The 25,616-nt window shown below is 44.3% G+C and overlaps 1 protein-coding gene across 6 annotated transcripts in view; it reads right to left on the reverse strand.

Annotated features, from left to right (window-relative positions):
- Nucleotides 1-25,616, reverse strand: part of HDAC5 (histone deacetylase 5) — a 962,367-nt gene that overhangs the window by 839,230 nt on the left and 97,521 nt on the right. For all 6 annotated transcript variants that reach the window (XM_069237853.1, XM_069237857.1, XM_069237855.1 and 3 more), the window contains exon 2: nt 15,926-16,017. The gene's annotated coding sequence lies outside the window, so the exon portion shown is untranslated. The remainder of the gene's footprint in view (nt 1-15,925; nt 16,018-25,616) is intronic.

Here is a 25,616-nt window from a genome sequence, read left to right on the forward strand (position 1 = left end):
TGCAACATTGTAATCTCGCAAAGTAAAAAATCGCCAAAAAACAAACTGTAACTGTCGATACAGCAACAGTAGCTCCCTCGAAGATAACCGTTTCGAATGCCACGGAAAAAAGGGAACTGACGTCGGCACGTCAGCGAGGACCTCTTACTGCCTGTATGACGTCAGACGGCGTCGCGTGGGCAGTTGTGACGTCCTCGTCAACGTGCAGAAGCTAGGAAGAAGATTTACGTCGAATGCTGGCACAATGGGAGTATTCATTAGGTGAGGAATCCACAGGTAGTTGTATCCATCAGAAAATAGGAAATACTGACTACCACTTAGAAGACTGCAAAAACTAAGCTTGAAAAAAGGTTTTTTTTTTGTTTTTTTTAAATAACTCTGCTTGTTTCTGAAAGCTGAAAAGTGGGCTATTGTAGCACAATAAATCTGCAGATGACACCTTTAGGAGTTGCTCTCTTCCCACACGTGGGCAGACAATGCATCTATGCCCGATTATGAACTCACAAATTATGTTAAACGAGAGCCTACTAATTCCTGCACAGACGCCTGAGTAATCAAATTCTCCACCAGCTATCCATTCTGAGCAACTGTTTTTGTATTTATCATTTATTGATACCACACACTGAAGTCCAATCCAAATCAATTACAAGTTTCAGTTGAAACCATACAAGATCTAAGATAGAACCTGGATTTTAGGATGACGTGTTCTGAGTTTCTCGTTTTGAGCACAGGGGCTTTTTGGTTTTCATTTCAAACATCTTTGGTCCCGAGGATGGACTCCTGGATGAAAACGTTATGAGACCAAAACGTTGATGCATCACCCATCATTCAATAAGAATATTTTGGAACATTATTGTGTTTTTTGCTCAAAAGATGACATACCTGAAGTATGTTGGTAGTTGTCAGTAAAAATGGACTACGACTTGAATAGACATTGTCAATGCACTAGAGAGCTTATTGTTTGACAACCCCCATCATTCATCTGAATACTATTCCGTTTCATCTAATTCATTGTTTGATGTCGCAATTTTTTCCTGAAAATAGTTGCTTTAAGAAACAGTCCCTCAGTCACGATTTGTTCTTTTTTGGTGAGCCATAATAATGATTTTTAACCTGAATTCAGGCACCAGTAACATGCAGCACTAAATAATTAAAAATCTTAGAATAATGTCCCTTGCTGCCATTCATACCCGTTTGTATACCAACCCAGAAAAAGCACTTTCTGCAGGGTGAGTCCTGTTGTCATAAGGCAAAGCACCCACAGCGCTTTCTGATACCACCAACCTTGATGTGGCACGTTCTGCTGCCACCAACCAGGACTCAAGACTGAGTTACAGAAATTACGATTAGCACTTTTAAAAAAACACATATTGGCATAACAAATGTTGATCCATTCATCAGCACTGCAAATTATAAAACTACACAGGAACTCTCAGGCTTGCCTACCCCTAGCAGAGTCAACGTTCATACATCTACCTATTTTCACAGTCACATTAGAATACTTTCTGCAGACCCCTCTTCATTTTCTGCCCACCCAGTCCAGGCTTGCTGACATCTGTCTGGCCCTGGAAATTCATCCCATCGCAGTCATTTTCTGAAGCTACTCTGCTTCAGAGCATGCATGTAATGTCTCACTGTGCCACTTCAAACCACCCGTGGCATCCATCCAAGCAGGGGAGTTGGTGGCAAAAACAGATTAAAAGAGTTTGCTACCATACTGCACAATCTGAAGGATGGCAGCCCAAGCAGCACCTTAAAAATATGAATAAATAAAGCAGGGATCAGTACATAGGACAAGAAGGTGGGAGAACAATCAAGAAAGAAGAAAATACAATTTAGAGGAAGCCCAAAAACACACCATACGGACACCAATCTAATACAGTTTCTGAACAATCATCATGACCTCCACAAAACACTTCCTGCTGCCATTTCATGGTATGTGTTATAACCAAAAACCCAGAGGTCTCATTAACCAGCAGAAACCACTTTATGCAGCCAGTAACAGAGGCAGAACACTTCCTGTATCCAACAATCCCCATACAGCAGCGCTTCACCAACTTTTTAGAACCAGGGCCCAATTTTGAGAACAACAAACTTTTGCAATCCATCTAGCTTTAGTGGACATGAGGCGGCAATTTTTTACTGCAACTAAAGCATCATGTCTTGGCGTACTGTCATTCACAGACAGCACATTTTCCATTGAAATGGACACATAAAATGCACAGATATACATTTTTACTGATACAAATATATAAAATATGTTGTACACAAATAATAATGGCTGAAAATAGTGTTTCAGTGAATATTTAGCATTTGCACATCACCAAGTAAAAGTGACTTGATCAGATTAAAAGGATTATGTTGCTTACCCTGTAGGCATCTGTTTGCGGCATGTAGTGCTGTAGATTCACATGCTTTGCATACTTCTGCCACCTAGTGTTGGGTCTGGAGTGGTGCAAGTTGTTTTTCTTCGAAAAAGTGTTCCGAGTCACGAGATCGAGTGACTGTGACTCCGCTCTGCGATACTGTGCATGGGCATCGACTCCTTTGTTAGATTATTTTGACACAGGGTGAGGAAGCAGTGTAGGGAAGTATAAAAAAAGAAGATATCCATGCACAAAAGTAAATACATACATACAAATATAATGCAACTGCAATGGCCATGGATGTCCAAGGGCGCATGTGAATCTACAGCACTACATGACACAAACAGATGCTTACAAGGTAAGTAACAATCTGTTTGTTGTCATGTGTGGTTGTAGATACACATACTCTGCATGGACTGTAAAGAAGTCCCTCCAAACAAAAGTGGTGGCAAGCCTGTAGAAGTTGCAGTTGACTGAAAAAGGGTACGCAGCACAGCCTAATCTACACTGGCTTGTTGGTGTGCGAACACATCCACACAGTAGTGTTTTATGAATGTGTGTGGGGTGGGCGATGAAGCTGCCTTACAAATTTCAGCTATAGGAATGTTTCCAAGGAAGGCCGTGGTAGCACCCTTTTTTTCTAGGCGAGTGTAACATAAAAAGGTCTCTTGGCCTTAACATTACAAGCCTGTATACATTTAACTATCCATCTGGCTATGCCTGATTTGGATACTGGGTTGCCTTTATGAGATGGCGAGGGCCACAAACATTTGCTTGGTCAATATAGAACATGAGAGCTCTTTTTAAGGGCTATTTCCACAACAGAGTCTCATTGTGGGAAATGACTGGTAGTTCAATGGACTGGTTAATGTGAAACTGGGAAACCACTTTAGGGAGAAATTTTGGGTTAGTGTAGAAGACTACTTTATTCCTATGAATTTGGAAGAAGCGTACCAACCGTCTTAGGTTAGTGTCTGGAGCTCGCCAACACGCCTGAGTGATGTGATGGCAACTAAGAAAGCCACTATCCATGACCGCAACTGAAGTGGATATGAATGGAGTGGTCTAAATGGGGGACCCGTGAGTGTGGTGAGCACAATGTTAAGGTTCCACAATGGTGCAAGAGACACAGTAGGTGTAATTACACATTTAAGACCTTCCATTAAAGTCTTAATGACTGGCAATCTTAACACGGAAACATGTTGTTTGTTCTGTGGAGATGCAGTCACAGCTGCGAGATGTAGTTGAATGGAAAAGTGTAGTCTAGATTTGCTTTTTGTAAGTGGAGCAAATAACAGACGGTCTCTTGTACTGTAACTTTCGTGGGGTCAATACTTTGGAGTTGGCAGTAGCAAACAAATGGTTTCCATTTTGTAGCGTAACGAACGAGTTACTTACCTTCGGTAACGACTTTTCTGGTGGATACATTAGCTACCTGTGGATTCCTCACCTCATGAATACTCCCATGGCGCCAGCATTCGACGGAAATCTTCTTACTAGTCTCTGCACGTCGACGAGGACGTCACTGTCTCGCACGCGACGCCATCTGACGTCATACAGGCAATAAGAGGTCCTCGACGACGTGCAGACGTCAGTACCAATCATTTTTTACGTGCATGAGAACAACCAGGCAATGCAATGAAAGAGCAAGGCAACATCCATTATATTGTAAAAATACACCACATTGTACGAATAACTGTAAATCTTTTTATGTACATATATATATATATATATAAAACTCTCTCTTTTCAAAATATATACACACACCAAGTATATACATAAAAATATATACACATATACATATATATATATATAAATATATTATATATACATCTATTGCACCCTCAAAGACCAAGAGGAGCGCACTCAAGGATTACTTGGCAAGACCATAAAGGCAACGGGGAGGCGGGTGGGACCGTGAGGAATCCACAGGTAGCTAATGTATCCACCAGAAAAGTCGTTACCGAAGGTAAGTAACTCGTTCTTCTGATGGATACAACTACCTGTGGATTCCTCACCTCATGAATAGAGTCCCAAAGCAGTACCACGCCCGGCGGTGGGTGCCTAAATGGTCAAACCAAGAAATCCTGCAGCACTGACCGTGCAAAATGGCCGTCCCTTCTAACCTCAGAATCCAAACAGTAATGTTTTGCAAAAGTGTGAAGGGACGACCAAGTTGCGGCCTTGCAGATGTCGACCACAGGAACACCTCTGGCCAAGGCCGAAGTGGCCGACTTAGCTCTGGTGGAATGAGCTCTAATGCCCTCAGGAGGATCCTTCTTTGCCAAAGAGTAACATATTTTAATGCAAAGAACAACCCACCTGGATAGTGTTCTCTTGTGGACTGCCTTTCCTCTCCTCTTGCCCACGTATCCAATAAACAGCTGATCCTCCAGCCTGAAATCCCTTGTTCTATCGATAAAGAAGCTCAACGCTCTCTTTGGGTCCAGACGGTGCAGTCTTTCTTCCTCTTTGGAAGGATGAGGCGGAGGATAGAACGTGGACAAAGTAATTGCCTGAGCCAAATGGAAGGGTGAAACAACCTTCGGGAGGAAAGCAGCCTTGGTCCTCAACACCACCTTATCCCCATAAAAAGTTGTATAAGGGGGTTTTACTGATAAGGCCTGCAACTCACTCACTCTCCTTGCTGATGTTATAGCTATCAGGAAGACTGTTTTTAAAACCAAATACCTCAAGGGGCAAGAATGCATAGGTTCAAAAGGGGACCCCATAAGGAAAGTCAGGACTAAGGACAAATCCCATTGCGGCATAACGAATGGCTTTGGAGGATATTGATTTAGAAGACCTTTCAAGAATCTGATAACAATAGGGGATTTAAATAAAGATGGTTGGTCTGGAAGACATATGAAGGCTGACAAGGCCGATAAATAACCTTTAATGGTAGCCACTGCACAACCTTTCTGCGCCAGAGATAGAGCAAAAGACAAAACGTCCGATAGATGAGCATGTAAAGGATCAATCTGCCTCTCTCCACACCACGCAACTAATTTAGACCACCTATTAGCGTAGATAGATTTAGTGGAGTGTCGCCTGGCCGCTAATATAACATCCACTACCTCAGGCGGGAGAGAGAAGGAACTCAGGTTGCCCCGTTCAATCTCCAGGCATGTAGGTGCAGACTCTGGAGGTTGGGGTGTAGAACCTGCCCCTGCGACTGTGAGAGGAGGTCTGCCCTGAAAGGGAGACGGAGCGGCGGGCACGTTGAGAGTTGGAGAAGGTCGGAGTACCACACCCTCCTTGGCCAATCCGGAGCTATTAAGATTACTAGAGCCCGGTCTTGGCGAATCTTCCTCAATACTCGAGGAATCAAGGGTATGGGAGGAAACGCGTAAAGCAACTGGCCGCACCAGGTCATTTGAAACGCGTCCCCCAACGCTTCCTGCATCGGATACTGAAGGCTGCAGAACAACGGACAATGCGCGTTCTCTCGAGTGGCGAACAGATCTACCCGAGGAAACCCCCACTTCTGGAAGATTAAACGGACTTGATCTGGATGGAGACGCCACTCGTGGTCTGCCGAGAAGTGGCGACTGAGACTGTCCGCACGCACGTTCAAAACTCCGGCCAGATGGTTTGCTATCAAGCAAATCCGATGGTCCTTTGCCCAGGACCATAGTCGAAGAGCTTCTCTGCAGAGAAGGTACGACCCCACTCCTCCCTGCTTGTTTATGTACCACATCGTGGTAGTATTGTCCGTTAAGGACCTGTACCGACTGACCACGAAGGGAAGGGAGGAAGGCCTTGAGAGCCAGACGTACAGCCCGTAACTCTAACAGATTGATGTGAAAAATCTGTTCCTCTGGAGACCAAAGACCTTTGATCTCCAGATCCCCCAGATGAGCTCCCCACCCTAGAGTGGAAGCATCCGTTATGACTGTGGCCACTGGTGGCGACTGCTGGAACGGCTTTCCTTGTGAAAGATTGTTGCTTGCAATCCACCACTTCAAATCCACAGCAGCATCTCTGGAGATCTTGACAGTACCCTCTAGATCCCCTCTGTGTTGAGACCACTGCCTTCGGAGGCACCACTGAAGAGCCCTCATGTGCCAGCGAGCATGCGTGACCAACAGAATGCAGGAGGCAAAAAGACCGAGCAGACGAAGGACCTTGAGGACTGGAACTACCGCTCCATTTCGAAACATTGGAACCAAATCCTGAATATCTTGAATCCGCTGAGGCGGAGGAAAGGCCCGACCCAATGTTGTATCCAGTACTGCCCCTATGAACAGGAGGCGCTGAGAGGGCTCTAGGTGAGATTTGGGCTCGTTCACCGAAAAGCCCAGGTCGAACAACAACTGGGTTGTTGACTGCAGATGACGCAACACTAGCTCCGGGGACTTGGCTTTGATCAACCAATCGTCCAAGTAAGGGAATACTGCTATCCCCTTCCTTCTGAGCTCTGCCGCAACCACCGACATCACCTTCGTGAAGACTCGAGGTGCTGAAGTAAGACCAAACGGAAGGACCGCAAACTGGTAGTGTTGCGATCCCACCACAAACCGGAGATACTTCCTGTGTGACTTGAGTATCGGGATATGAAAGTAAGCATCCTGCAAGTCGACAGACACCATCCAGTCTTCCATGTTCAACGCCAAAAGCACCTGTGCTAGGGTCAGCATCTTGAACTTTTCCTGCTTGAGGAACCAATTCAAGATCCTCAGGTCCAGAATTGGTCTCAAACGACCATCCTTCTTGGGAATCAGGAAATACCTTGAGTAAACTCCTTGACCCCTTTCCTGCTCCGGGACCAACTCCACCGCGCCCTTTAAAAGGAGGACTTCTACCTCCTGTTCTAGCAACAGGAGATGTTCTTGTGAACAATACGAAGGGCGGGGCGGGATGAGGGGCGGAAACTCCCGAAAGGGAAGGGTGTAGCCTTTTCCCACAACACTGAGAACCCAAGTGTCCGACGTAACAGTCTCCCATTTGGTGAGAAAATGCTGTAATCTTCCCCCTACAGGAGAGGAGTGAGTGGGAAATGGTGGAAGCCTAAGGCTGCTTCCCCTGCTGCACCCCGCCAGAGGATGAGGAAGAGGCAGAGTGCTGCTGAGAAGCTCCCCTGGTGCGGACCCTACCCCTCCCCCTAAAAGATCTATAGGGATGGGAAGAGGCAGGTTGCTGTTATCTTCCCCGAAAGGAAGAGGAGGAAGAGCCACGCCCAAATCCACGAAACCTCCTGAAGAATCTGGAAGAGGCCGTGGAAGAAGGAGCTTGGAGTCCCAACGACTTAGCCGTGGCCCTGCTCTCCTTAAACCGTTCCAAGGCCGAATCAGCCTTAGCCCCAAACAGTTTGTCCCCATCAAACGGAAGATCCAACAATGTGGACTGTACATCTGCCGAAAAGCCCGAGTTACGGAGCCAGGCCTGTCTCCTTTCCACCACAGTTGTGCCCATTGCTCTGGCTACCGAGTCGGTGGTATCCAGTCCCGTCTGGATAATTTGGGTCGCAGCAGCCTGGGCATCAGAGACAAGATCCAAAAGACCCTGGGGAAGCTCTGTAAACGAAGAGGAGATGTCATCCATCAGAGCATGAATATACCTCCCCAGGATACAGGTTGCATTGGTGGCTTTTAATGCCAGACTGCAGGACGAAAAAATCTTCTTCGACTGCGCCTCCAGCTTTTTTGAATCTCTGTCCCCAGGCACCGTCGGAAAAGAACCAGGCGCTGACTTGGACGAACAGGAGGCCTGCACAACCAAGCTCTCCGGCGTAGGGTGCCTAGATAGGAAACCAGGATCAGTTGGAGCCGTCCGATACCTCCTGGCCACGGCTCTGTGAACTGCTGGGGAAGATGCCGGCTTCTTCCACACCTCTAAAACCGGATCCAGCAGAGCGTCATTAAAAGGTAATAGAGGCTCCGCCGCGGCTGAGGCCGGATGCAACACCTCTGTCAAAAGGTTTTGTTTCGCCTCCACCACCGGCAAAGGCAGGTCCAAAAAACTAGCTGCCTTCCGTACCACTGTATGAAAGGAAGCAGCTTCCTCGGTATATTCCCCCGGGGACGAAAGGTCCCACTCAGGGGAAGTGTCCAGCCCACTGGCCGACTCCAGTCCACGCAGCCCATCACCCGAGTCCTCTAGCTCTCCTTCCTCTAGGGCTCGTTGGTACTCCTGCTCTTCTAGTACCCGGAGAGCACGCCTCCTTGAATGCAGTCGTTGCTCAATCCGCTGAGTCGACAATACCTCCGCCGAAGTCGGAGATCGGCGCCGATCTTCCGAAGCCACCGACGCCGCATCCGGCGCCACAGGTAACTTCGGCGCCGACTGAAGAGCAGTTGAAACGGATGGACCCACCGGAGTCACAGGCCGAAATCTCGACGTCGACGGGATGGAAATCCCTGGGGCCAATCCTTCCGAAGCCACCGGAGCGGCCACCGGCGCCGACACTGGCGCCGAGCCCACGTTCCCAAACGGGAGAAAGGGCATAAAGGGTGCTGGCCGAAGAGGCGCAGGATCACCCAAAGAAAAGGCCAAAGGCCCAGCCGGAGCACCCCCTGGAGCCATCTGTTGGAAGATGGCATACATCGCATTCAAGAATGCGGAACTATCGGCTCCAGGGGTGGGAAAAGCCGGATACTGGGGTGCCTGACTCGGAGGCGACCCCGACGCCGGCCTCGGCGTCTGCGTCGGAGAAAACACTTGAGGCTCCAATACCTCAATCACCGACGCCTGTCCAGGCGAAGTTGGAGACGCCGGAGAGGGCAACGGCGTCGAAGGATGCGGCGTCACCGTGGGGCTGACCTCCCATGTCCTTCGGCGCCGATCCGGAGACCTGGAACGAGCCTCCCTTGAATGACGCCGAGATTCTCTACGGCGCCGGGAGTCTCGATGACGCCGATGTCTTGGAGAAGACTTTTTCTTGTGATGCTTCTCCTTTGACTTGGCCATAAACAGCTTCGCCTCGCGTTCTTTAAGGGCCTTCGGATTCATGTGCTGACATGAATCACAAGTCGAGACGTCGTGGTCGGAGCTCAAACACCAAAGGCAATCGGAATGAGGATCCGTCACCGACATCTTGCCTCCACACTCACGACAAGGCTTAAATCCAGACTTTCTCTGCGACATTATTTCCACAGAGAAAGAGTACGCAGCAAGATATACACTGTAACCGCAAGAGTAACAGTTGCTCCCTCGAAGATAACCATTTCGAATGCACGGAAAAAAGGGAACTGACGTCTGCACGTCGTCGAGGACCTCTTATTGCTTGTATGACGTCAGACGGCGTCGCGTGCGAGACAGTGACGTCCTCGTCGACGTGCAGAGACTAGTAAGAAGATTTCCGTCGAATGCTGGCGCCATGGGAGTATTCATGAGGTGAGGAATCCACAGGTAGTTGTATCCATCAGAAAGGCTCTAGTAGTAGGTCTACGGGGATCCTTGAGAATGTCCATACACTCTGCAGGTAAGCCTAGGTAGCCAAAATGTATGACCTCAGGAGCCATATGGCAAGGTTGAGTGACTTGAGGTCTGGAAGTCTGATTTGTCCCTGATTTTGAGTGAGAAGGTCCGGCCTGTTGGTGAGCTTCTCATGCGGGACCACTGACAGATCCAGGAAGGTGGTGAACCAAGGCTGGCATGCCAAAGTGAGAGCCACAAGGATCACGGTGAGAGAAGTTTGCCTAATCCTCTGAACCAGAAATGGAATGAGAGGGAGAGGTGGAAAGAGGAGGCTATTATCCTGACCAGTCTATCCATAAAGCGTTGCCCTTGGATAGTAGGTGTGGGTATCTGGGGGTGAAGCTTGTGCGTTTTGCGTTATATGCTGTGGTGAAAAGGTGAGGAGTTCCCCACTTTGCAAAGTACGACTGAAGGACTTGTGGATGGAGTTCCCACTTGTGGACCTGTTGCTGCATCCTGTTGTTTGTTCCAGGGAGATACTCTGCCACCAGATGAATGTGGTGGTGAATGGACCCTTTCCTTTCACCGCCCACCCTCACCCCCGGTTTCTTTAAGCAATACATGGCTGTCATGTTGTCTGTGCAGACTAGAACAACCTTGTGAGAAAGGGATGCTCTTGGGGCTAGGAATACTGCTTGAAGCCTCAGGTAATTGATGTGGAGAGACTGGAGATTCACATCCCAGAGGCCCTGTACTGTCAGGTCTTGAAGGTGAGCATCCCAACCTATGAGTGATGAGTCTGTGGTCAGTGTGACTTGAGGCACAGGGTCTAGAAAGGGCTGGCCCTTCAAGGAGTTGTTGGTGTTCGACCATTGCAGAGACCGGTGAGTCTGGCGGTCTAATAACAGTAGATCTTCAAGGTGACCCTGTGACTGAGACTACAGGCGAGAAACACTGTTGGAGGGGATGCATGTGTAGTCTGGCATGTGGAATGATGGCAATGTAGGAGGCCATCATCCCTAACAGTCACATAATGGTCCTGCCTCTGTAAGTACAGTTCTCCTGACATTGAGAGAGAAGCATCTGAAAATTCTGGACGTGAGCCATGTTTGGATATGCCAAACCTAGCTCCATATTCAAGATGGCCCCTAAGTAAGGTTGTATCTGTAGGGGCTGGAGGTGCGATTTGGGAATGTTGAGAGTGAAGCCCAGGTTGTGAAGGAGGTCCACTGTCAACTGAGTGTGTTATTGACAATAGTGTACTGTGCTGGCCTTGATGAGCCAGTCCTCAAGGTAGGGGAACACATGAGTGTTTTGTCTCCTCAGGTGTGCAGCGACTACTGCTAAGCATTTTGTGAAACTCCTGGGAGCAGTTGTGACTCTGAATGAAAGGACCTTGAACTGGTAGTGTTTACCTGCAATAACAAATCTTCCAATGTGCAGGATTAATTGGAATGTGAAATTAGGCATCTTTTAGATCCATGATCATAAAGTCACCTTGCTGTAGGAGCGGAAAAATATCCTGAAGGGTGACAATGTGGAAGTGTTCTAAAAGGATGTATTTATTTAGAGGCCTTAGACTGAGCATTGGCCTGAGAGAGCCGTCCTTTTTAGGAAGCAGCAAATATAGGGAGTACAATCCTGTCCCTATGGCTCTATGGACCCCTAGAGAAGAAGGCTTGGACCTCTTGTTTGAGAAGGGTTAAGTGTTCCTGAGATAGTCTTTGATTGCAAGGGGGGCTATTGGGAGGAGTGGTGGGGAGCTCCAGACAATAACTATGTTGGATAATGGTGATCCTTGGTAATGGTGTCCATGTTCAATAGAAATGTTGAACTTCCTCAGACAAGTGATGGATGGTCAGAGATGACCCCCCCTCCCTTTGTTGTTGGTACCTCAATAAGTGCCTCAGTAGAAATCTATTATGTGGGTGGATTGAGCCTGTCTAGGGTGGGCGGTAGAGGTATCAGAGGTGGAGGATTTGTGTGAACCTCTGAACCCAGGGTGATGAAAAGTGGCTCTTTGTGTAGTGGACTGAAGGGCACCCATGGCCGTAGCAGTGTCTGTGTCTTTTTTTTACTTTTTCTGGGGTGGTATCCACCTGGGGCCCACATAAGTGTTCCTTTATCAAAGAGCATATTAAGTACTGCCTGCTGGACTTCAGGTTTAAAACCGAAGCAATGCAACCAAGCATGCCTCATAAAAATCACACTGGTGTTAATGCCGCAAGCCGGTGTGTCTGCGGCATCCAGGGTGCACCTGATGGAATTATTAGAAATTACCTGCCCCTCTGCGATTATCTGTTGCCCCCTTTTACAATGCACATCAGGTAAGAGCTCCTCCATTTCATCCCACTGAGCCCTGTCATACCGGGCTAGTAAGGTTTGGGAGTTGGCTGTATGAGGTTTGCGGCCTGTGCAGCCACTTTCCCGCCTGCTGCATCTATTTTCTTACTCTCTCAGGGGGAGGAAGAGTCCCCAGCAGCCTGACTGTATGCCCGCTTACGAGCTGTTGTTGTCACAATAGAGTAGGGTGGAACCTGTGACCTGATGTATAGTGGTTCAGAGGATGCTACCATGTACTTTTTGTCCACCTTTGGTGTGATTACCCTAAAGTGGACAGTTTCTTTGAAAATATCCTCTGCATGGCAAAGCATGCTGGGGAGCATGGGGAGATATTGAATGTCCCCATGAGTGGATGTTAGTGTATCAAACAGGAAGCCCTGTTCAATGGGGTCTTTATCCAGCTCCACGTTGTGGAATGCAGCTGCCCTAGCTACCACTTGTTAAAAAGAGGTGGTGTACTCAGGTTGTGAGGGGTGTGTGGGGTAAAGGTCAAGGTCATTGAAGGGAATAGGGTCAGCATCATATGCGTCCAAGGATCTGTGTTGTTCTGCGGCACCAAGTGGGAGACAAAGGAGAACCCGGAGGTCTGTAATTCCCTGGTACGGGTGAAGTGGGGAGTGTGGAGAGGAAGGTGATGGAGGTGAAGATGGTGGAGGTGTTGGAGGGGGAGGAGGATGTATAGATGGCCCAAGTGGTAGCTTTGTCTTTGGTCCTCCTTTTTGCGGAGATAGGAATGTTCAAAGCCTCCTGAAAAGAGAATTTCCTCTTAAGGAGCACAGGAGAGAAAAGAGTGGCAATAATGCGACGAGTACCCTCCTGTATTTAGAGTCAGCATTGAAGAGCAGCCGCAGTTTCCAAATTGGCTGAACTGTTGAAGGGGTGGTGGTAGACTGGTCTGTGTCTGGGAGGATTCTGGTAGAGAAGGTTTCGACCGGTGTTTAGTCTGCACCGAAGTGGAGTCTGAAGGATGCCGAGGCTCGGATCAAAACCAAAACGATCTCATAGTCCAAGGAAAGGGAGGTCGATGCTGAGGATGTGTCCTTGGCTTTAATGGGGGGTTCTGGTGCCAAGCCGGAAGCTGCGGCATCCGAAGCAGTGTTTCAGAACTGACAATGGCCTGGTGGCAGTGGCAGACGGGCAACCTCAAGGAGGGGCTGGAAAGTCTTTTTGAAAGTCTTATGGTGTGCAGGAGGGGCCACAATACTCACGCACTGGGCAGGAGTAATTTTGTGGCTTTGAACGTCAGACTGGACATCAAAGTCTGAGATGTCCTGAATAGAGAGGGCCTCCTCCTCCTGTACAGGTTCATCCTGAGCATGCTCCTCTCGGAAAATGTTTGTGGAGTCATCCAGTGCCATCCGGACCATCTCCAGCCGATGCAATCTTATGTCCCGTAGAGCTTTCTTGGAGTCGGAAGGACTTGAAGACTTTGCAGTCAGCCTCACAATGATTCGGGAAGAGGCAGAGATGCTAGGCAATGTGTGGAAACTTGGCGTGGCACCGAGGACAGAATGAAGTCTGTTCATTCAGGGAAACATTTCTGTTGGTGCTGTATGGAAAGGTAGGCCGTAAACAGGCGTTGACACCCCGAAGGGCAGTTGGTGTCATAACTATGTCAGTTATGTGAACTGACATAACGCGGACAGCGCCAAGGTAAAGAAAACCGATCGAATGCAATAATGAAGAAAAACAGTAAGGTGAGGAAAAAAAACAAAGCGAGTCGAAAACGGAGTGAAGATACACATGTCCGAACCGGACGGCAGAGAGAAAACAATCTAAAAAAGGAGTCGATGTCCATGCGCAAAATTAGAGAGAGGAGTCACTTGTTCTTGTGACTGAGAACACTTCTTCGAAGAAAAACAACTTGCGCCACTCCGGACCCAACACTAAATGGCAGGAGTATAGCAGAGCATGTGTATATACAGCCACACATGCCATCGAACATTTTGTTTCCATCCCACTTCAGAATTACTAAAACATTTGCTTCATTGCTGCTTTCCTAACTGCTGAATGTGTACAGTTCATTTACAGGTGTTTACATATTGTTGTGTGATACAACATGACATCCTACAGCCTTTCCTTTCACACTCACTGTACCCTAGTAAGATTGTCACATAATTCACTTTACTTTTCTGTCTCTGACAGCAGAGGTGGAGGAGTTTGTAAACACCAATATGCATGTTAGAAAAGCAGGCATTTATCAGAAGACATAGCCTGACATTTCATGTCTTTGATGATTAGCAATGTGACAAGATAAATACAGTATTTAAAGGCATCTTGGACTTTCGCAACCTCAAAAATCCCGATCCACAGTTTAGGAAATAATGCAATAGAGTATTTCTATTACTACCCACCCTTAAGGAGGACTTCCAGCTTTCACCAACTTCGATAGGTGCTTGCTATCAACAGTAAGTGTTGACCAGCTTGTGTGTTACTAACTCAATGAGGGTACGTTTTGCTGCCACCAAACGAATCTGTGCTTTGGTGTTACTGATCTGGACTGCTTTGCCAGCAGCTAACAAAGCCTATATTTTGCAACCACATCAAGCTTTTTTTGTTGTCACCAATATCAAAAGTGCTCCACTTTGCTGCCATAACTACAGGGAGAGCCATTTGTGCTATCTACAAAGGTGGAGCAACTGCTCAGTTTGCTTATATAAGAGACCGCACCACAACAGGCCGAACAAAAAAGTGTTCTGAAAAGGATTGCTCACAAAATACGCACTTTTCTAGCATTTACTTTCGTATGTCAGCAGTTGGCTATCAATCAGCGGAGAGCATTTTTTACCCATATAGTTCAATTTCTGATTCTGAAGCAAGAGATCCACAGCTTGGAGAGTCAGGCATCATTACTGATGGAGAGGGTGATTTCTTCTTTTTTTTTTAGCTTGCGAGGGTGACGCTGCAAGTCTCAGTGGGGTTACACAACTCTAGATGGGGAGAAGGGTAGGCCTGTCTGATCTCAAGAGCCCCGAAACAGCTCAGGGTGACAGGTCTGTCAAAGCCCTGGTAAGGATCACAGAAAAAACATTCAGCACAACACAATGCAGAAGTTTGCTACAAGAATTTATATATACAACAGGCTCGTTCCTACCACTGATGGACCACCAAGTGTGGGTTTGGAGCCACCCATTCCCTTTATGTTACAGAAATAGCATACATGGGAGATTATATGTGACAATTTGTGAGCTGAGAAGAATCCTGACAACAGGGTAAGAGGTGGGGCAATGGTCAGAAAGACACTATGTTCATTCCCGATATAAGAGATTGTGCTACAGAACACACACAACGAGATGAAAAAATGTTTTTCCAAAAATTGATATTGGTGCTCTGGCAATGTGATGTGGCATAGGATGAGGAGTGGCATGAGTGTGTGAAGCAGGAGCAGGTTATCATCAGACTGTTCCAGTGACCACGAGAAAACAGTGGTTATTCCATCTACGTCATCACTGGTAGCTGGTGGAAAACACTTTGTCCTGCTGAGCCACCCACTCAAACCTTTTGTTTAGTCTTGTGCAAAATAATTAGACGCAAAAACAAAACACCTTGTGAAAAAGAGGGAGGGTGCATGAACTCATTACAAGCCAATGTAGAGGGCAGGCAGCACAGGCTGCACTTTCTACTCTTTTCTAGTCACTAACTTACAGTGGATCTAGGTCACTACAGATATTAGATATTTTTTTGTGCTCCAACAGTGTTCTTGCCTAAAAATAACAACAAAATCGTGCAAGACAAGGGCAAACAAGAACATGGAACTAATACAGGTGCAACTTTGTGAATTTTCAAGATTGTGATTGTACAGCCTATCTTCACCCAGGAGGAAACAGAGGCAAACATACTAATACAACATTACTTACTTCTAATCATAGTTCTCCATAATGGGGATCTTCACTCCAAAGACAGGAACCAGAGACCTCGGCCCATATGTGCTGTCTAAGAAATGTATTGTCTAAAAAAAAAAGAAAATACACAAATACATGTGAAACTACAGGTTTGCGCTTGTATATTACACAAAAGCAGTGGTTTCTAAATTTATTTCACATGGATGATATCCTCTATTGGGAATTAGTTTCCATAATTTGAGAAAATTGTGTAATTCTTTCAATTACAAATTTTAACCAATCGTGGCATGGTCTCATTCAGTCTGTTTTCACACTATCTACTTAGTGTCAAAAAAGGACAGTGCACTTAGATAACAAAAGCCTCAAAATCTATTGCCAAGCTTAAATATTGCCACTTATTCTATCTGCATTGTTTCCAGGACAAAAATAGAAAAAACGCTCCAAAAAGAATCAGGGCCCGTATTAAGCTGAAATAAGGAGAAAGAAGTCTCAGAATGTTACTTCTACAAAGCTTCTAAAATATATTCACAAACATCCACATCTCTTGTGTAATAATCAAACATTCTACTATTTATTTTTATGACCAACTGAACACTGCAATTCAGTATATAAATTACTGTTTTCATTAATTAAATATTATCCTTCATTTTTTCTCGCAGCACCAAAATAAGGATGTAATATAGAAATTACAAACAGCGTTACATATTACGGGCCAGCAGAGCCATCTTGAGTACTAGTGATACAAACCATAGGGTCATGGGCCTCCTGGTTCATTATGCCACTGGACCACAATGTTTATTTATCTACTTTGTATCTTCCAAATATATGTGCTGCACTCACCAACCCATTCTCTAGAGCATTCAGGGCTTTTACCATGTGCATTGGGACAAAGAGGACAGGCCACTTCGGACAGGAACTGTGCCCAACACTCATGGTGTCACTTCTGACATTCTATCCAGAGGACCTGGTCTTAAGCTGTTGTAAGCATGGAACATTTCTGTCACAATTACTGCCATTTCCATGAACTCTAGGCAGACTACGAGCAGGATTTGGCTACATGTCATTCACTACATGTCATTCACTATACGTAGGAAGACTGGATGTGCTGAAGTGCTGGCCATGCCTACGGGTTGGGAGCAGTGGAACTGAAGCAGAATATGCACTAGAAATAGTCTATGCACCTGGAACTCTCAAGGCATTGCTAAAGCCGATGCCTGTTAGACTCTGTGTGCAGGACATGGCCAAAGACCAAAACCTTCATTTTGCATCCAGAGCCTGCTGGCATATGCTTCAGCAGTGCATAGCCCTAGCTTTGGGTACGTCCAATGGGCTTTGGGTGTAGGATATGGTTAAAGACCATACACTGCGTCCATAGTCTAGGGAACTGGGGGTATGGTGTGCGCAAAGACCACATTCTGTGACCTAATGCCAGTGTAAAAAAATATATAAATATATAGATGAAAGTCTACTGCACTTACCCATTAGCAACACCAACCCTCAAAGACATTAATCGTAGTTAAAAGGCTGCACTTCAATATTCAATTCACATGTCCTCACGTGTTACATACAGAAACAAGATGTGCATCTGCATTTGTAGCAAGCATATGGAGAAGTGCAATTGCTCACATTATCAGTAATGGCACTGATTAAATCAGTGGTGAACTGATGCCATCAGTGATGTCAGAAGGCAACACATGCATTACAGAATGGGAAGCTATGGTTGCATAGTAATCCGTAGTAGGTCACTGCACTGGTTTTAACATTTATGCTTTAATGGGAATTAATGACTTTATAATATTAGCTTGTGATGCGAGTTAGGCATTACTTTCCTTTTTCCAAAGCGTTTCCAATGAATATCACGATTTTTTTTTGTTATGGTATCCATTGTTCGATAAATAAAAAATAACAGCGCCCACCAGCTCTAGTCACAGATACAAATCCTCGCACCAAGCGGTCAGTATCCCGGGTTCCTGTCACACTCTGAACTTCAACAAACAAAGAGGCTGCCGGACATGGCCAAAGCAGAGGGTAGGCAAGAACTGTGGAATAATAATGCCAGCAAGCTCTGGATCCACACTGAGTTCCATCTTTGGTCATGCGTACAAAGTACAACAAGTACAGGCTTCAGCAATGCCTAGCAGACTTCAGGAGCGCGCCCTGTTTCAGATGCATACCTCGGTTCCCTGCTCACAGGACATGGTAAGCAATCTTCTACAACCAGTCGTACTGCTTGCAGTGAACGGCCTTTGGCCACATTCTGTGTGTAGTCGCATTTCCCCTAGGGTAGTTAGCTGCACCCTACTCCCAAACCGAAGAGCCCCAGGCAAAAAGGACTGTCATTGGTTGTTCCCAGGAGGCTTTGGGCAAAGCCTTTAGACATGTTCTGTATTTGACACCTCATCGCAGGATGGAGGAGTAATAGCCTAAAGCAAGGCTAAATATCTACTGGGCACCAGGTGTTGCCTTTTGCCACATCCTGCACCCAAACCTCCACACTCAACAGTATCCACACAACTCTTTACCTCCTTCAGTACTCCATCCTTAAAGCCCGCTGGGACATTTAAATTCTTCTCAGTGGGCGCAAGGTAGGGTGCAAGCATTCCAGCAGCTCCAGAATGAACCTGACATGGCCCTTAGGCACGTTTTGCATTCTCACTACTCACTAATTGTACATAGAAATTTCAAGGGAAAAGACAATTTTCTGCCATCTCCCTCCTAAGTTTCTCCACTTTGGCCAATCTGCACACTACTTTCAAATATCAAACTGAACTACACAATTGTATTGTTTTGGAAGGTTTTGAGCATATTTGTTGTAGAAGGCCAAAGTTGCATGCACCACAAAAAAGATTTTTTCTATGGCTGCATTTAATACCATTATTCCTCTTAAAGAGCACGAACCCTCTGAACATTTCATAATGGTACCAATACAGGATTAGTGCTAGAACTACAGAGTTACACTACTGACACCTCATCTACAGTTTATTTTGAAGGGTGAAATGTGCACATTGCCCCTGGTCTAATCAAATTTGTCAGGAAAACACTGGTGAAGGGACAGCGAAGGGTCCCCTCTCAAAGGTTGGGTATGCTATTTCATCCAACTTCCCAGCTGCCTCAAGGAAAGTTTGATTCAGAACGATGTTTGTGGAAGTCACAGCGGCTCATGGACACAAGAGATCAAGAACTGGCGATTCCAATAGCAATCTGTGCCACATTAAATCGGCTAGTTTCGTTGAGAAATATTTTTAAAAAAGAAAGAAAGAAAGAAAGAAGCAACCATGGCAAAAGGCCATGTTTCCCTTACTCTCTAGTACTCGGTAGTCCTGAGTTTGGACTCAAATCTTTTAAGATCATGTCATCACTGAAGACTTTCATAAGCATTTGAAACATGAGAATACTTATATGCTGAACAGCAATTTGCACAGTCTATGTTTGAAGGCCCAGGTTGTGAACAGCAAGGTACTGATCTACAAACACCCAAGAATGTTTAAGTAGGGCTCTGTCACAAAGGTTTTTTAAAATGTATCTTTAGGATGCTAGCCATCCTACCTTGCTACGGCAGCACAGTGTGCCATTTGTGTTCTCATTAACTCAAAGGAAGAACCAGTTAGCAATGCTATGTGAGTCATTCTTAGAAGCAAAGTGATCATCCACAAAAAGTCCAAAATGTGGCAACCAAACAGCAGTCTTGGTTTTGTAATTCTAATAGTCTTTCTGTAATAAAGATGCAGATCCTTGTAGTTTTGTTGGTTCCTTTAATTGAGAAATAACCCATCCACCAGTACAGCTTTCCAGCATCTCACAACTGCCCTCAGACTCAGGAAACATTCTAGAGTCTCTAAAACACTTAACATTCTACCTTCTCTCTGCCATGATATCAGTATACTAAACCACTATGAACTAAACTAAAGGTATTTAACAAGATACCATACCCCTTCCTATTTTACAACACAAAATATTTCAATGACACTTGGATACATCAATATCACAATAGTGTTACATTGAAAAAAAAACAAATAACAAAACAACCTACATTCCTACAATTCTATCATTGAAACTCACAACCCTATTAAGATTCCAAAAGCGGAAAAGTTTAATAACTTTCAGTGGACCCAGGAACTCAGATTCATTCTTGGACAACACTGTTTTTTAGTTTTTTTGTTCTCAAAACCAAATCACCGCCATTAACATTCACACTCTTTGCACCCTTGCGAGAATCATAATATTGTTTTCTCTTCTCAACACTTTTCTTCTCCTTCTCGTTACCCCCCTTCATTGTTTTCCATGACACTTCTTCACTCTTGCCCCAGTGTAACCAACCAGGAGACAGAGTTGAGTTAGGTTTCCTCCCTCTGAATATTTCAAATGGAACCTCCCCAATAGTTATATGCGGAGAAAACCTATAGGCCTTTAGAAACTTTTTAAAACGTTCCTTCCAATACCTCCCTGCACTTAACATCCAATTGGATACATTCCTTGACACTCTTGTTAAACCTTTCAATAGTGTCAATTCCCTCAGGGTGGTACAGTGAATATTTTTTGTCAACAATTCCATGCATACTCAGGAAATTCTCCTTCCCTGATGAGACAAACTGGGGACCATTATCTGTCAGAATTGTTTTGGGTAGGCCCTCCCGATTAAACACTTCACTTACAAACTCCGGTATCGTTACCAATACGGAAACACCTGGAAAACTGATCAATCAATGTTAACAGAAAATTAGTACCCCCTTTGAAATGCACTGGTCCAACTACATCAATAGTAACCACATCCCAAGGGCTGGAAGGAAAATCTCTAACAGCCATAGGTGGAGTCCTCACGTTATGTATTTTGTCGCTATGACAGCAATCTGCAGAAACTTTGATTAATCTCTCTACCATCAAATCCATATCAGGCCACCAATAACTGAGTCGAATTCTTGCCTTAGTTTTGCACATTCCTTGATGTCCTTCGTGATCTAGGTTCATAACCCTGTCCCTCAACTCTGCAGGCACAATAAGTCTTGTACCTCGTAATAGAATCCCATTATCATTCGAGATTTCATCTCTGACTTTCCAATAACTTGTCAAATGCTGATTTCTCTTCATTTCATATTTCCATCCATACTGTACAGCTTCAATCACCTGTTGCAAAACAGAATCCTTTGCAACAGCTCTAACACATTCGTCATGAGAAATACAACCTTCTGTAATGCTGCAGACCTTCAAATCATCTTCATCTAGATTCACTTCTACTACGGAACCAAGTCTTGACAGGCAATCTGCAACATTATTACGCGGTCCTGGAACATAATGAACATTAAAAAAAATCCTGCAACCCTACTATCCACTTGCAAATGTGCATAGAAATCACATCAAGACCTTTCTTAGTGAAAACCGTAAACTAAAGGTTTGTGATCAGTGTAAACAATAAACTCTTTACCACACAAGAAGTTCTTAAGCTTTTTGACAGCCCAAAAAATACTCAACGTTTCTCTCTCAATAGTAGAATACTTCTCTTCGGCTCCACGTAAAGCTCTTGACATATACACAACAGGTCTAAGATGAGAATTCTTTTAATCTTTCTGCAATCGCACAGCACCCAACCCTTTAGTACTTATGTCTGTCATCACAAAACAATCTTTGTTTCAGAGATTCAACACTCTTCAATTATTGCTTAACACTTGTGAATTCAAGAGCACACTCTTTGTTACACACAAATCCAGCCTTTTTTATTTTATTTTTATTTTTAGTAGTTTCCTCATTTCAAGAGTTTTGGCAGCTAAATTAGGTAAGAATTTTGAGTGAAATTCCACCATTCCCAAGAATGAAAGTAAATCATTCTTTCAATTCTGGTGTGTGCAACTCTAATATACTCTCAATTAATTACTTTTTTGGAAATTTTCCATCACCATTTATTCTATGACCCAAATATTCAATTTCACTCTGACCAAAAGAGCATTTGCTGAGTTTCAGAGTTAATCCACTATCCCTAAGTTTACTTAAGACTTCTCGGACTCTACCATCATGAGTCTGCTTAGTATCACCATAAATTAAGGTATCATCCTGGAAGCATTTGACTCCAGACATGCTTCCAAGCATCTTATACATGACACGTTGGAAAATGGCAGCTGCAGATACTAGACCAAACTGCATCTGCACATAACAATAGGTACCATAAGGAGTCACAAACGTTGTATAGATTTTTAGAGTCAGGATGCAACCTGATCTGGTGATAAGCAGCAGTTAAACCTAGGGTGGTGAAACACTTGGCGCCACGCAATAAGGTAACCATTTATGAAATATTAGGCAGAGGAAAATGGTCACTTATCAGACATTTTTGAGAACTCTCAGATCAACACACAGACAAATCTCGCCTAGTTGTTTACGCGTGACTACAATCGTGCCACCTACTCTGAACATTTCACAGGTTCAATAACTCCCATCTCACATAACTTCTTAATCTCAGTCTCAAGAGACTCTGTCACCGATAAAGGAACGGGTGAACTTTTGCTACCACTGGTATTGCTCCATGTCTCAAATTAATTTGATGTACATAACCCTTCAGGCACCCCATCTTTCCACTTAATACCTCAGTAAACACTTTGCATAATTTTGATTAGTCATGTTGTAGATTTAGAATTTTACGTTCCTGTACACCATTTAATTCTTTCACATACTCCTCTTTGAGCATTACGGGTGAAGGTGCATTGGGATCAAGAATGATTCCTAGCTCTTATTGATGAGGCCAACTTATTACACTATCTCCCTTCACAGGGACATAAACCTTACCACAAAAGACTTATTCTTGAATAACAATTATGATTCAAAGTAACCCTTTAAATCCATTGCTTGTCCACCGTAGGCCATAGGAATAACATCAGGATCCTTCAACTCTAACTAGTGACTAAAATCGTTGTCACACACTTCATTTGATATCAGGGTGATACCAAGCTCCTGACATCTCAACTTCTACGTCATCCACTGTAACTTGTTCTTCAGGATGACTCTTAGATTCACATCTAGAAACAACTGACATAATGCAATCATCTAGTGATTTAACCAGATCTTGCTTGGAATTCATTGATTTACAACACTTCGCAAAGTTCCACTTCTTGTTGCAGACTTTACAAGTCACATTTAAAGCAGGACAGTACTTGAATGATGCAAAATATCCCAAATTTCCACACCTATAACACACACCATTCCTTGTCGTAACAGGTTGATTCTGGGTGCTTTTGTTTTTACCACTATCTTTACTTTTATTTTCTTCTATTTTTGCACCCACCTTACTCACAGATACACTTTTTATTTCATTCCAACTCTTCTACACATGCTAGAGTGTGCTCTACACTTTTTGCAATAGAGAGTACTTCATGTAGAGGCAGATTGTCTTTTGGTCCACAACTCATGTCTAATTTTGTCACTACCACATTTTTGCATAAACTGATCCCTAGTCCGTTCTTCTATAGCAGGACCAAAATTACGGGTAGAAGCTAATTTCCTTAATGACGTAACATATTCTTCCACACCCTCTTCTGGTTTTTGTTCCCTCATCCCAAAGTGATACCGCTACAAGTATAGTGTTGACTTTAGGAAGGTAGTGCAAATCCAACTTTTTTAAACATATGTCAAATTCATTTAGATCTGTAGCATCATCTCCAACATCTGGAAGATTTTCAAAAACTTCCTGACCTTCACTACCAAGACAATGCAATAATAGTGAATATTTCCTCTCACTAGAAAGATTTGTGCCACAAACTCTTGCATAATGTAAAAATGTTTTTTTCCATTTTCCCCACCTAATTGGAGGATCACCAGGAGTGGTGAGGAAAAAAGAGGTGGTGTAACATTCTACATATCCAGTAGTGGAGACGTTTCCTTGCTTTCGGAAAATAAACTAAATAACACTGTACAGTGTATTGGTTGCAAATGCCTGTTGCAAACTAGTTGAGAAAGTATTATCCACTAAATTGTACGTATATACACAAGCGTGTGTATCGCAGAAGAAAACAAGGATGGATTAATCAAACGTTGTGGTTGCTGAGCAACTGAGACGTAGTGTAAGCTCACACAGAGAAATTTATACTTAGCATTACAGTTGCCAAGCAACTGTGACCGAGCATGCGTATCGCTGTTTCAACAGGATAAACACAGGTGTGCTTATTGTCGAAGAAAACGAAGACAGATTTGCCAAACGCTGTGGTTGCTGAGCACTGAGGCATCATGCAAGCTTGCACACCTAAATGTACACTTAGCGTTGCAGTTGCCGAGCAACTGTGACATTGAGCGTCTCCTTACGGCGCAACACTCATTGTTGTGATCCTTGTTCCCAAGCAACAACGCTGCAATTCTGTGTAGTCGAGTGACGCGTTTGATAAAAAAAGAAGTCTTGAGCGTGTCTCCCGCTTAACAGTAAGCCTTTAAAGACGATTTGTCTTTAATTCATGTTTTTAAAAGACATGAGAAAATGTAATTTTATCGACACCAGCTTACTTGATTGATGAAGTAAGTAGAAGAAAATCTGCTCCAATCTTCAAATTGTCATTTGTTGAGATAAACGGAAATAACGTTGATTTCAACCAATCGATATACTGACGAGAAGATGGCGATGTTGATTTCCCCTCGCCGTCAGTGTAATAAAGAGGCAGATCCTTGTAGTCTTGTAGGTTCCTTCATTGGAGAAACAACCCACCCACCATTACAGCTTTCCAGAATCTCACAACTGCCCTCAGACTCAGGAAACATTCTAGAGTCTCTAAAACACTTAACATTCTACCTTCTCTCTCCCGTGACATAAGTATACTAAACCACTATGAACTAAACTAAAGGTATTTACAAGATACCATACTTTCCTATTACTAATGGTTCAAAGTTTCGATCCACATCATGTTTAAACAGTAAGCAGACATCGACTTGTTACTCCGAATATTTTATAGTTGTTACATACATGTACCCCGTGGAATTAAAACACTTATAATTCAGAGTATTAGTTCTACTGAAGTGTGTCCGGATACTGCCACATTCTGCCATGCAAATGTTTCATGGCACTAGCAGCCACATAAAGGCTTTGCCTCAAAGTGCAAAGTTGATAGCATAGATTTATAAGAAGAAAAATTAATCACTTAAAACATTATTGAGAAAGACAAATTAGATGGCGAATTTCGATGGCTGGATAATACAAAATTAAAAGGGCTTTCTAACAGGATCATATGGCTTATAAGGGCAACAGAAATACTTAAATGGGTAAAACTGTAGATGGGAAGACAATGCACATATTTCTAAGGTCTATCGGTCTGTAAAAACATTCCTAACATCGCACAATATGGTGGCTGTATGACTGTTAAGGCTTTTTATGCATGTGTGATGATTGACGTTTGCCTGTCTGGGCCCACTAGATTGTTTTAGTTCGAAATTCTGCATCTTAAAAAGCACATTAAATGCATCAATATCACACTCTCTAGCACACCACCACCACCCCTAATAATGTCAAAAGCTTGCTGTTCACATAACAAAAATAGCAAACAAACGGAGCCCACTGAAACACACATATGTACTAGAAAGAGAAAGGTTCTTGGGGGAGAAGTGACCTTCAACAGGTCCCTTCAACACAAGTCTTTATTTATTTAATTTGCTTGATTTGAGCCAAACAAGGCGCACAGACATTGCAATTACTTTCACATAAAATAAAACAGGACCATACCCCATAGTCAATATGGCATTCCCATCC

Source organism: Pleurodeles waltl, chromosome 6 (genome assembly GCF_031143425.1).
Source record: "Pleurodeles waltl isolate 20211129_DDA chromosome 6, aPleWal1.hap1.20221129, whole genome shotgun sequence".
Taxonomy (NCBI): Eukaryota; Metazoa; Chordata; class Amphibia; order Caudata; family Salamandridae; genus Pleurodeles; species Pleurodeles waltl.